The sequence below is a fragment of the Acomys minous genome (genome assembly GCF_964271855.1).
Source record: "Acomys minous genome assembly, chromosome: 11".
Taxonomy (NCBI): domain Eukaryota; kingdom Metazoa; phylum Chordata; class Mammalia; order Rodentia; family Muridae; genus Acomys; species Acomys minous.
In genome coordinates, this window is record NC_140492.1 from 85,831,391 (window position 1) to 85,844,240 (window position 12,850).

At 38.4% G+C, this 12,850-nt stretch overlaps 1 long non-coding RNA gene across 1 annotated transcript; it reads right to left on the minus strand.

The window, feature by feature from the left end:
• Positions 1-350: 350 nt before the first annotated feature.
• LOC311608382 lies at positions 351-3,609 on the minus strand. The gene is made up of 3 exons (XR_014782941.1): positions 3,519-3,609; positions 2,442-2,528; positions 351-418 (listed from the first exon to the last, which is right to left on the minus strand). It is a non-coding gene; the product is annotated as an uncharacterized lncRNA (long non-coding RNA).
• Positions 3,610-12,850: the final 9,241 nt, after the last annotated feature.

A 12,850-nucleotide genomic window follows, 5' to 3' on the forward strand; every position in this document is an offset into this window, starting at 1 on the left:
TATGCCCAGTGCTTTTCTCATGAATTAATTTAAAAAAATAATTTCTGTATGACCTTTTAGGTGTCTGCAGAACTTAGAGTTGGAGAGTCTATATCTTACCACAGCACCCATTCCACAATGTCAAAAGCCCTTCTGACTAAAATCTCTCCTTGATCAGCTGCAGACTTGTTTTCCTTTTCCCATGTCATTCTCCTATAGGCTTTCCCACTGCCAGCCCTGCAATAGGACCAGAGCCTCCCCAAATAGTATCATTCCCACCCCCATCCCTAAAACCGGCTGGAGGCTCCACAGAGAAACTCTAATGCCTGTGGCTCTCATGGCCAGATGACTAATGACACTTTTTTAAAAATTAACTCACATTGAAGTTTCTGAGGGCAGGCTCAAAATTTGCCTTATAATTCTGGTCCCTGGTGGCCGTCTAGGAAAGAGAAAAGGTTCAATTAAAGTTTAATTAATAAAACAAAAAAGTAAAACTATTTAATCATTACATTAAAGTAACAGTTTTCTTCCTGTAAAGATGTTAAAAAAAATAAACTGGTTTAAGCATAATTCTCTTTTTCCCCTTTTCTTTCTTTTGATGGTTCTGGGATCAAACCCAGGACCTTGAACACATCAGCTAGGTAAATGCTCTACAACTGGGCTAAACCTTGGGCCTGTAAGAACAAATTATGACCAGGAACTTCCATGACAGAATGAAGTGGAGAGGAGGTGAAAAGGAGAGGTCACATGAAGATTATTTCTCTCTTTCTCCTTCTGCATAGGAATGACATTTGAGCCCAGAAGGGAACAATTTTTATTAGACAAAGGTCTGCCAGCAAGCACTGTCACCCTTCTCTGTGCCTTATAAAACTATGTGGGAAAGCAATCTTGATTATTGCTGTGGAAGCCATCAGTTCTAGAAAAATATACCAGCAGGAAAATGGTGGTTTTTATTCCCTCTGGCTCAGAATAGTGGCTTATACACTTCTGGAGAGAGAAAGAATACCAGATTCAATTTATCAAACACATAAAATGTTAACTGTGTCATTTTACTGAACCTTTATGACATACATCTGCAGGATGTGATTTATGCTGCATCAGAAATGCAGCTGTCTTCTTTCCCACTCTAGCTGAGGAGCCAGCCTAGCCTCCAGGCCTCCAGGAAAAACCTGGGTAGATAATGCATGCAAGAGATTGGTTCCTACATTCATAAATAGTCTTTAACCTGAGTCAGAATGTCTCTGCTCCAAGTCTTGTTTTGTTTACTTGTTTTTCTCTAAGACACCCTGTTTCTGTCCTTTAGATTCCTGTCTATTACCTCAGTCCATTTGAATTACGAACATTTTTACCTAAAGATCTCTGACTTTCTGATAAGCAAACCCTGTGCTTAGATGTTGTAGGGTCTACCTCAGTGCTTCGTGGTTTAGTGGAACATGCAAACCCATGGTTTACGGGCCTTAAGACACTATTCATGAGTGACTATTCTACCTCTGCACCTGCAGTCCATAGATTTTTTTAGCTCTGGCAATGGTTTTATTCTAACCGACTCTGTCACACCTCAGATGGTTCCACCTCCCTGGAGCATATCCCCGACTGTGTCACTCTGGCTCTTTGTTGGTAATTTGTCTGCACTCCACTATTCCATAAAAATACTACAAAATTCAGCAATGCAACACCTAACTTCAACATACTATCACTAACTCAAAATTTAATCAATGTAATACATGCATTTATAATCCTGTGCTTCTTAGCAACGAAGATATGTGAGTTTATACTATTTCTTCGTTCTTTGGACACACATGGAGCAGAATGGTATAGCCTGATACTCCAGTCTGGAAACACATATGATGTGTTGCTCTACTGCATGGTGTAAAGATAGATCATAGTAGAATTGCCTAAGGGATAGAGTGGGTAAGAAAATTACAGAGCTTGAAGTTTCCACTTTCAATGAGTGAGTGAGCATGAAGACCAAGAATACCACTCTAGACTAGGGCAGACCGTAAGCACTGTGCATTTAGGCTACACTACACTTATTGACTTTTACTTCTTATTTGTCTTGTTTTCAGGAAGAGTCTCATTGTTGATCTCCAGCTAACTCCAAATGAATGATTCCCCCTGTCTCTGTCTTCCAAGTGCTAGGATTACATGTGTTCATCACTACAACCGACTTCTAAAACTTCAATCCTTTTGTAAGAAATTAGCATTACTGTTCATGATGATTAATTTAAACATCAACTTTAATTCGTACATGACAAAGCCAAAAGAAGTAAAAAAGATTAAGAAGACCACAATATACTAATAAATGGAACCGATCCATCCTGAAGATAAACAATTATTAGTACATTTGCACTGATAAACAATTATAAATACATATCCACTGAGCACGTTGGCATCAATTGAGTAAAACTAGTATTACTTAATATAAAAGGACAAAATGGAGCCCTGGGAATGTGGGTTCATACCTCTAAATCCCAAGATTTTAGAGGCCAGGACAGAAGGATTGCAAGCTGAAGGCCAGATTTCATAGTGAGTTTCTAGCAATACTTTATCTTTAAAGAAAGAAAGACAAAAAGACAGATAGATTTGGACACAATAATAATGTGTGATTTCAATATTCCAATTTCATCCCTAGTCAGCCAGAAAACAATGAGCATCAGAGTTAAACACATCGTAGACCACATAACAGAAATCTAAAGTCTATTATACCTAACAACTACAAAATACGTATTTCTCCTAGAAGTCCATGGGATTTTCTTCAAAAATATACCAAATTTTAGTCCTTAAAACTTTAAACAATAAAATAAAATACATATCTTATCAGACCATAAATGAACTACAGAGAAAAAGATAGTACAGAAACTTTATAAGCACATAGGGATTGATCAATGTGTTTTTGCATGATCAGTAGGTCACTAAAACAATGAGGGTAAGATTCTAAAATTTCTAATATATAATATATACATATATACATACTAGTATATATATACTAGATTTAGTATATATAGCATATATATATATTTTTTGAGTTGCATATATATATGCAACTTAAATTAGTATATGCATATAAATGGTGTCAAGAGCAAAATCACAAGATAATGTCAGTAAGTGCAGAAAAGGGTCTTTGACAAAATTCAGCATCTTTTTATGGTAAAGCTAGAAGAAATGAGAACAGATCTGGCTATAGCTCAACCACAGAGCACTTATCATACAGAGACCACAAGTTCAATCCACAGTTCTGCCAGAAGGAAAAGGAAAGAATGAAAGGAAAGGAATGAAGGAAGGAAGGAAGGAAGGAAGGAAGGAAGGAAGGAAACTTGGAATGAAAAGACTATAACTTAACATTTGAAAAAAGAGCATTGAAAAAATTCCTCCAAAATTAGGAATGAAATAAGAATATTCACTTTCTCCCCTTGTATGTAATACAGTGTTGTTATAAATATATAATGGCTAATAATGCTTATTATTAAATAGCCTACAATTATTACAGTGGTATTATCTAACCTCCTGTCATAATCAATAAAAGTCATAGACTTGCTTACGTGTTCATCTGGGCCACTTCTCTCCATGCAGAACTTCAGAGTTCTTCTTCCCAGCCCACATGGTCACTATCCCATCGTGACTCTGTTCTTTCTTTCCCTCCAGTACATCATCTTCCCATCATCCTTTTGTCTCCAAAGAGGGGAGCAATATAGCATAACACACACTAAAGTTACAAAAACTAAGCAAAACAAAAAAACAACCCCAAAACTTATGCAACTAGAGCTACTAATTCTTCACAAAGCTGTCAAAATACACCGTGGATGGTGGGTGGGGCTCTTTAGTAAGTGCTTCTGGAAAAAAAGCCAAGATACTCACTTAAAGAAGACAGAAACTAGATTCTCGTTTCTTGGGTTGTACAGATATCAGCTTAAATTAGACCAAAGATTGTACTGTATGACCTGGAACTATGAACAGCTGGATGAAAACAGAGTGAACATTTATGGTCCTAAGCATATGCAATTACTTTTTAAAAAGGACTTCAACTGCAAGAATTGATCACCGAGGGGCTAGAGAGATGGCTTGGCGTTAGGACACATGCTTCTCTTTTTTTTTTTGGGAGGGGGTGCATTTCATTTCTTTTTCTTCTTTAGCCTGAGTCTGAGCTAAAATCTCACACAATTGTAGCAGTGAAGACATGACTGACATCTATTTACTCAAATACTTTTTCCATTCCCATTTTTGGCAGGCAGCCCTCCTCCAGGGGTGACTATGAAGTCCTAAACTCAGATCTTTATATATATATATATATATATATATATATATATATATATATATATATATATATATATATATTTTAGTTTCAAGCTTAAGCAACAGATTTTTTTGCCAGAAAAAGATGGTTTTTATTTTTTATTTTTTATTAATTTATTCATATTACATCTCAATTGTTAGCCCATCCCTTGTATCCTCCCATTCCTCCCTCCCTCCCGCTTCCCCCCATTCCCCTCCTCTATGTCTGTGTCTGAGGGGGACTTTGCCCCATATATGCTCTTAGGGTATCGAGTCTCCACCATTGAGTGCAGAAGGAGGTCTGACTTTCACACAAACTCTGGTGACCCACCTCTGACCACGTCCCCTGGATGGGGAGGCATGGTGGCACTCAGAGGAAGGATAGCAAGTTACCAAGAAGAAACTCGATACCCTAAGAACATGCTTCTCTTGAAAAGACCTGGAGTTTAAGCTTCCAGTATTTACACCAGGCAGTTCACAACCACCTATAACTACAGCATTAGAGACCTGCCTTGCTCTGCTGTCCTCCAAAGACACTCACAACATACAAGGAAACACAAGCAGACATAGAAATAAAACCAAAGCAAGTATTTTTCTTAATTAATAAATTGGATTATATGTACTTAAGAAGTTTCTCACAGAAATATAAATTATTGCCATGAAGAAAGCCTACAGAACAGAGAAAAGTCTTCGCCACCTCTTTCTTTTGACCAAATATTAATATCCAGAATACTTCAAAAGCTCAAAAACTAATAAAATAACAAATAAGTCAAGAACAAGTGGGCAAATAAACTTCTCAAAAGAAGTGCAAGTGACCAATAATACACAAAGAAAGGCTCAACCACTTTAGCCATCTGGGAATTACAAATCAAAATTATGTAGAGTCTATCTCTCCTTGTGATGGATATCTGGGCCCAGGGGTTCTGCTTTATCTATGGCACCAACCAAGGACAATACGTGCAGGCATCATCAAACCCATACACAGATCTAGCCAAGGACAGAACACTCTCCACAGTTAAGTGGAGACTAGGGACTGTGACTTTCACATGAACTCTGGTGCCCTATATTTGGCCGTGTCCCCTTAATGGGGTGGCCTAGTGGCACTCTGAGGAAGGACAGCAGACTACCAAGAAGAGACTTGATACCCTAGCATCATATTCAGGGGGAGGAGGTCCTCCTCAGTCACAGTCATAGGGAAGGGGAATGAGTGAAAGCGGGAGGGAGGGAGGAATAGGAAGATGCATGGGATGGGATAGCAAATGAGATGTAATATGAATGTTTTCATTTTTCAATTAAAAAATATACAATGACACAGAAAACAAACAAACAAACAGCAAAGATGCTGGCATCTAGCTACAGTACCTAGTATCAGAAGATCAGAGTCTACAGACCCAGTGAGTGATATATTCAAAATTCCAACATTTGTGTTGTAAGGACAAGAGGAGATATCCCAGGAGTTAGGGACACTCAGTTCCAGGCCCCTCGTGGATGGCTCCTAGGTTGAAGAGATACACATGATTCTGGGCACCTGATTCTGGCTACTGGAACAGGACTCCAAAGTGCCAGAAACACATGGCTCTAGCATCCATTTCCCAAACTCCTCCCACGTCCCCGAGGACAGCTCTTAGGCACCAAGGACAGAGTCCCAGCCTCCTGTGCATGGTTCTACCCATGCCCCGGTGGAGACCATCTGAACAGTGAGAGCATATACTGCCTCGTTCCAAGATAGGGGAGCCCATCAGAGTCTGAGTACCCAGAGTGCAGCATCTGCAGGGCCAGCAATGTGCTGTGCTGTGGATTCCAAAGTGCTAGTGTTCATTCATGTTTCCTGAAAAGAGGAGAGGATCCTGGCTTCCAGATATGCACAATACCACCCCTAAACTTCCAGGCTGCTCCCGGCATCCTGAGGATGACTCTGCCTCCCAGAGACATGCAAATCCAGCCTATGGTTTACAGCTCTACTAACCTTCTTGAGGAGACCTGCAGGACCTCAGGACCACACAAGTTAGAAACCAATACACTTATGACCTGCTTGTAGGTCCAGCTGGGACACAACCACCCCATCCTCGACCCCTGCCATGCTGTTAAATACCAGTAGGCTCAAAGAACAACAAGCCAATTCAAGGGACACCCAGATGGCTAAAGGCCAGCATAAGAACACAATCAACAAAAGCAAGGCATTATGCCAGCAAGCTCTGGATATCCTAACACAACTGAAACACAGGAAACGTCCATAAATTTATGCTTATGAAAATGGTAGAGGCCTTTAGAGATGAAATGAATAGATTCCCTCAAAGAAATACAGGAAAATACAATCAAGCAGAGGTCTTTAGATGAAAAACTCACTTATGGAAATACAGGAAAACACAAACAGGTGAAGGAAATAAATAAAACAGTTCAAGACCTAAAAATTGAAATAAAATCAATAAAGAAAGCACAAACTTAGGACATTCGGGAAATGGAAAAATGAGGGAAGAGAACAAGATCTCCAGAGGTAAGCATCATCAATAGAGTATAAGAGATAGAGGAGAGGATCTCAGACATAGAACATACAATTGAAGAAATCAATATATCTGTCAAAGAAAATATTAAATCAAAATATTTCTTACATAAAACATCCAAGAAATCAATGACACCATAAAAGATAAAACCTAACAATAATAGAAAGAGAAGATTCCTCGCTGAAAGGAGCAAAAATATTTTCAACAAAATTGTAAAAGAATTTTCCCCAACCTAAAGAAAGAGATGCCTTTAAATATACAAGATACTTATAGAACACCAAATAGATTATGCCAGAAAAGAAAATCCTCCTGCCACCTAATAATCAAAACACTAATTGTACAAAGGAAAAATATTAAAAGCTGCAAGGGAGAAAGGCAAGTAACATACAAAGATAATACCTATCAGAATCATACCTGACTTCTCAACAAAGTCTATAAAAGCCAGAACTGCCTTGAAGTAAGTCATGCAGACCCTAAGAGACCACAGGTGTCAAGCCACATTATGATACCCAGCAAAACTTTCAGTCACCATAGATGTAGAAAATAAGAAATTCCATGACAAAATCAAATTTAAACAATATCTATGCACAAACCCAGCCTTACAGAAAATATTAGAAGGAAAACTCCAACCCAAGCAGGTTAACTACATCCAAGAAAACACAGGATATAAATAACATCACAACAGGAAAACCAAAAGAAGACAAGCACACAAACACACTACCACCAACAAAATCATAACGAAAGGAACTAACAATCATTGGTCATTAATATCTCTCAACATCAATGGACTCAACTCCCCCAATAAAAAGACACAGGCTAACAAAATGAATGCATAAGTAGGATGCAAAATTCTACTACATACAAGAAACAGACCTCAGCAACAGCATAGACATTACCACAGAGAAAAGGGCTGGAAAAAGGTTTCTAAGCAGTGGACCCAAGAATCAAGCTAGAGTAGCCTTCCTAATATCTAATAAAAGAGACTTTCAACCAAAATTAATCAAAGGAGATGGAGAAGGACACTTTATTCTCATTAAAAAATCCACCAAGAGGACATCTCAATCCTGAACATCTATGCCCCAAATCCTACAAGAGAAGCAACATTTGTACAAGAAACATTATTAAAGCTTAAATCACATATTGATCCCCACACATTAATAGTAGGAGAGATCAACACTCCACTCCACTCCACTCCAATGGGCAGATCAACAAAACAGAATTAATGAAATTAACATGTTATGAATCAAAAGAACCTAATAGATATCTTCAGAACTTTCCATCCAAACACAAAAGAAAATACCTTCTTCTCAGCATTGCATAGAACCTCTTGCAAAACAGACCATATACTCAGTCACAAAGCAAACCTCCACTGATACAAGATAATTGAATTGCCTCATCATACTATATCAGACCACCATGGTTGAAAGCTAGACTTCAACAACCACAGGAAAAAAAAAGCCAACACACTCATGGAAACTGAACAACTCCTTATTCAATGACAACTGGATCAGGGAAGAAATAAGGGAAAAAAGTATAGACTTCCTAATATTCAATGAAAATGAAGGCACAACATACCCACACTTATGGGGCACAATGAAAGCAGTGCTAAGAGGAAAGTTCATAGCGATAAGGACTGATAAAAGTAATTGGAGAGATCTCATACAAGCAACTTAACAACTCTCTTGAAAGCTTTAGAAAAAAAAGAAGAAGCAAACACATCCAAGAGGAGTAGAGGGCGGGATATAATCAAACTCAGGGTTTAAATCAATAACTTAGAAACAAAGAGAACAGTACAAGGAATTAACAAAATCAAGAGCTGTTTCTTTGAGAAAAGCAACAACATAGACAAATCCTTAGTCAAACTAACTAAATGGCAGAAGGACAGTATCCAAATCACAAAATCAGAAATGCAAAGGGGAACATAACAATAGATGCTGAGGAAATCCAAAGAATCATTAGCTGTTACTTCAAAAGCCTATTTGCCACAAAATTGCAAACTCTAAATGAAGTGGACAATCTTCTTGATTTAGTTTACAAAAGTCAAATCAAGATCAGGTAAGCAAATTAAGTAGCCCTAAAGCCCTTAAGCAAACAGGAGTAGTCATTAAAAGGCTCCCATCTTAAAAAAAAAAAAAATCCCAGGGCCAAATGGTTTCAGCACAGAATTTTACCAGACTTTCAAAGAATAGTTAATGCCAATACTCCTCAAATTACTCCACAAGATAGTAACTGAAGGAACATTTACACAATAGAATACTACTCAGCTATTAAAAACAAAGAAATTCTGAAGATTGCAGGCAAATGAATGGAACTAGATATGATCATCCTGAGTGAGGTAATCCAGACCCAGAAATACATACTTACCTATAATTGGATTTTAGCCATATAGTCCAGGATAAACATGCTTCAGTTCATGGACCCAAAGAAGACAAGTAACAAAGAGGACCCAAGGGAGGATGCTTAAATGTCAGCAAAGGTTAGTTAGAATGTGCATCAGCAGAGCATCTTATTCATCCCTTACAGTGGCAAGATCAAGTGATGAACACTGGAAAACGGTTTGGCAGTGTCACACAATCTAAAACTACTTTTACAACACAGCTGCTATATCATTTGGTACTTACTCAAAGGGAATGAAACCTAAGTCAATACAAAACTTCTGCGCGAATGTTTATAGCATGAATGTTAATAATTGCCAAAATTTGGAATTAAAGAACATTTGCTTCAGTAAGTGAATGGCTAAACTGTGGTCCATGCAGACAGCAGGAAATTAATTATCCACATCTATGAAGACATGACCAGCCAAGGCACGAAGAGATGAGAATTAAATGTGTATTAGTCACAAAACCAGCTAGTGTGAAAATGTGGACAAAATACAGTAGAAATAAAACCATGACTGGACTGGAAGGATGACTTAATGATTAAGAGTACTTGCTGCTCTTCAGAGGATCTGAGTTCAATTCCCAATACATATGAAGTGGCTGACAACTGTCTCTAACTACAGTTCCAGGGGATCTGATGTCCATTTCTGGCCTTCAAGGGTACTGAATGAACATGGTGCACAAATAGACATGCAAGCCAAACACTCATACACACAGCTTTTTACATGTATAACATATATTTTATGACATATATTGATCTTTTTGTAAATTTTTATTAAAATTGGATTGGAAAAATAAGGAAATACGTTGTTGTCAAAATTTTGCTCTTCAATCTGTTTCTATTTTTCTTTCCCTAGAAGTGAAATCAAAGCATCTTAACATACATTCATCTTAACATGTATTCTCACTAATATATGCAGCAGCGTTTTTAAAGGTTATATTATAAAAACAAAAAGGATATTATAGAAAAAAATCACTTTTCTAGAGAATGTGGCAAACGTTTTCATGTTAGTTTTATTTACAGTGTCTTACCTCTTTTTACTTCCCACAACGAAAAAATATAATGTTCTTTTACAAGGTATATATTTCTCCTTTTCCAAAATATGTACATTAATAAAGGGCACTTAAGAAGTTCTATTCTGTGAGGTTGAACTGGATCACTTTTGGGTAGCTGCTTTGACAATGTCTCAGATGTAGGAAATCTGGCAGGACACTGGAACATAATGTGGACAGAAGACAAAGTTAGTAGGCTAGGGAGAAAATTCCTTGAAACTCTTGAGAGAGCAAAGAGAAAAAGCTTGAAAAGAAGGAAAGAGACAATGTTGACAACGCTTGAAAATTTCGGAGGAGCCAAGAAAAGGTTTGAATATGAAGAACTTCCTTCCACTTTACCCGATTGCTGGCAGTAATTAAAAAGGTTTAGTTTTGGATCTGTCGGAGTTTGTTTGCAGAGCAACCCTTAGTGTGGGCATAGGGATTTGAAATTCTCCAGAAGGCATCCCAGAGGAGCCTGGAAAGACGGCGAATGGACTGTTTCTCACGGGAGGTGAAGCCAGTAATCCGTTAGGGCGTCCCCAGAAATGGATTGTGACTCAAAAGACAGGTACACAGACAGACCGTGTCGTCTGGACCTGCGTTGCCAGTCCTAGCCGCACATGTTCTCCAGCCCTGGACAGCAAATGCGACAGCCTGTTCTTCTGGAAACTTGTCCAACATTTCAGCCTTTTAATCCCCTGTCACCACCCTACTCTCAGCAGGAAGCAGTCAAACTCATTGATTTCTTTATCCTTTATCCATTTACAAAAGGTTGAAATGGTGTGCTCCAGACCCGGGTCAAAGAGCTCCATGTTCACCCAATACTCTTCGGTCCTCATGGCTGATATACCCTGCGCTTTTACCCTGAACTTTCAGGACAGAGCTTTTCCTTCCCCTTCACCACATCATCTGGACATTTTCTTGCTATTGTTTTTCTCTCTTTCTCTTTTCCCCCTTTACCTACATTTATATACTTTAACTTACCTTATATGAAAAACAATCCAACGTTCCTCAGTGTTTAATTATAGGAAAATGTAGAAATGTTAGGATTCTGCTTCAGTCTGCCAACCTGTGATGTCATTGCCTACCCGCCATAGGGGTGTTGCCCTGCCCAGTATAAAAAAGGACAGACCTTCCTCACCTCTCTCTCTTATTCCCTTTCTCTCTCTCTTCTTGCCCCCTCTCTCACCCTTCTATCCTCCTTCTCCCTCTCCCTCTCCCCCTCCCTCCCTCCCTCCCTCCCTCCCTCTCTCTCTCTCTCTCTTTCTCTTTCTCTCTCTCATACCCCTCCTGCCTCATCTAAAAAAAAAAAAAGAAGTTCTATTCTTTCTTATGTTATTTTCGTGGATGAAGCTGGTAGACACATCAATATATAACTATTATGTTACCAAATTAGTTTAACTACTAGGGCAAAAGTTTTCATTCCTAGAGACAAGAGTACTTTAACCATGTATTGGTCCAAACCAGAGTGAACTGTTGCAAAACATGTGGTTCATCTGGTCTAGGTCAGAAACGCTGGATTTCAACAGCTATCGCAAAGCTGGGTAAATGACAACGGCACAACAAAACAAAATTTACCAGTGAAAAATTTAATGTGTCCATGATCTGTTTTCATTATCCTGATGTTATAATGAAATCCCTGATTGACACATGTTTTTTATGAGCATGTGCTAGTGATGAGGTTCCCAAAGCAGATTTGTAGTTTTGAAAATGCATAGATGTAACTTGATGATATTTCCAGATTCTAAAAAAAAAAAAAACATGTTGGGCTTTTCCATATTTAACCATTCAAAAGTTTTTTTTTTAATTGTGTAAAGAAGCTAGGGGCTCCAAGTAGGGAAATAGGAAAGAAGGCTAAGGTGAAAAAAGTAAGTGGATTGGCACTGGCTGTGAGGAACAGGAGACAGAAACTGTTAAAGATTTGGAGACAGAATCCACCTATTTAGCCCAGGGTGGTTTTGAACTTGTGACTCTCTGGCCTCAGGCTCTCCTGGGATTATTAGATCACTAACATGTACCAGCATAGCCAGCTAAGACAATCACATTTTAACACTGACTATATCAAGAGAAAAGATACAAGACTGGAAGTTCAACAGGGAAATTATTTGTTTATTGAATAACTAAACGGTAACAGGGTACTGTTTTGCTTGTTCATTTAATTTGGGTTTTGTTTTGTTTTAAGACGGGTCTCAGGTTGTCATTGCTGAAGCTAAGGATGGCCTAGAACAAGTTACTATTTAAAACTATGAAGATGCTACTATTTACCTGTAGATTTACCATCTAGTATCATACCTAAAAAAGAAGGAGGAGGAGGAGGAGTCAAGTAGTTATGAGTTTCCACTGACGGGAACAGCCTTCTAAGAAGAACAGTCCTACAGATTTGGATCTTAGTTTACTCTAAAAGTGTCACTATGACATTTTTCTTCCCATAGACCCCTGATCATGCTATGCAAACTTTAGTTAAAAAGAAAGACTGAGTGAAAACTTGGACAGATCTCAAATGATCTCTAAGAAGCTTTTTAGTGTTTACTTCTGGCTCAGAAAAGTACACTGTCATGTGAGAGGATTACCGCACCAGGCCATAATCACAGGAGTAACTCCTGTTACGGGGTTGTGTTAAAGTGTACAGATGGCCTGAACGGCCACGTGCTCTTGAAGCTCTGTCTTTGTGGCTACAAGTGAGTTAAA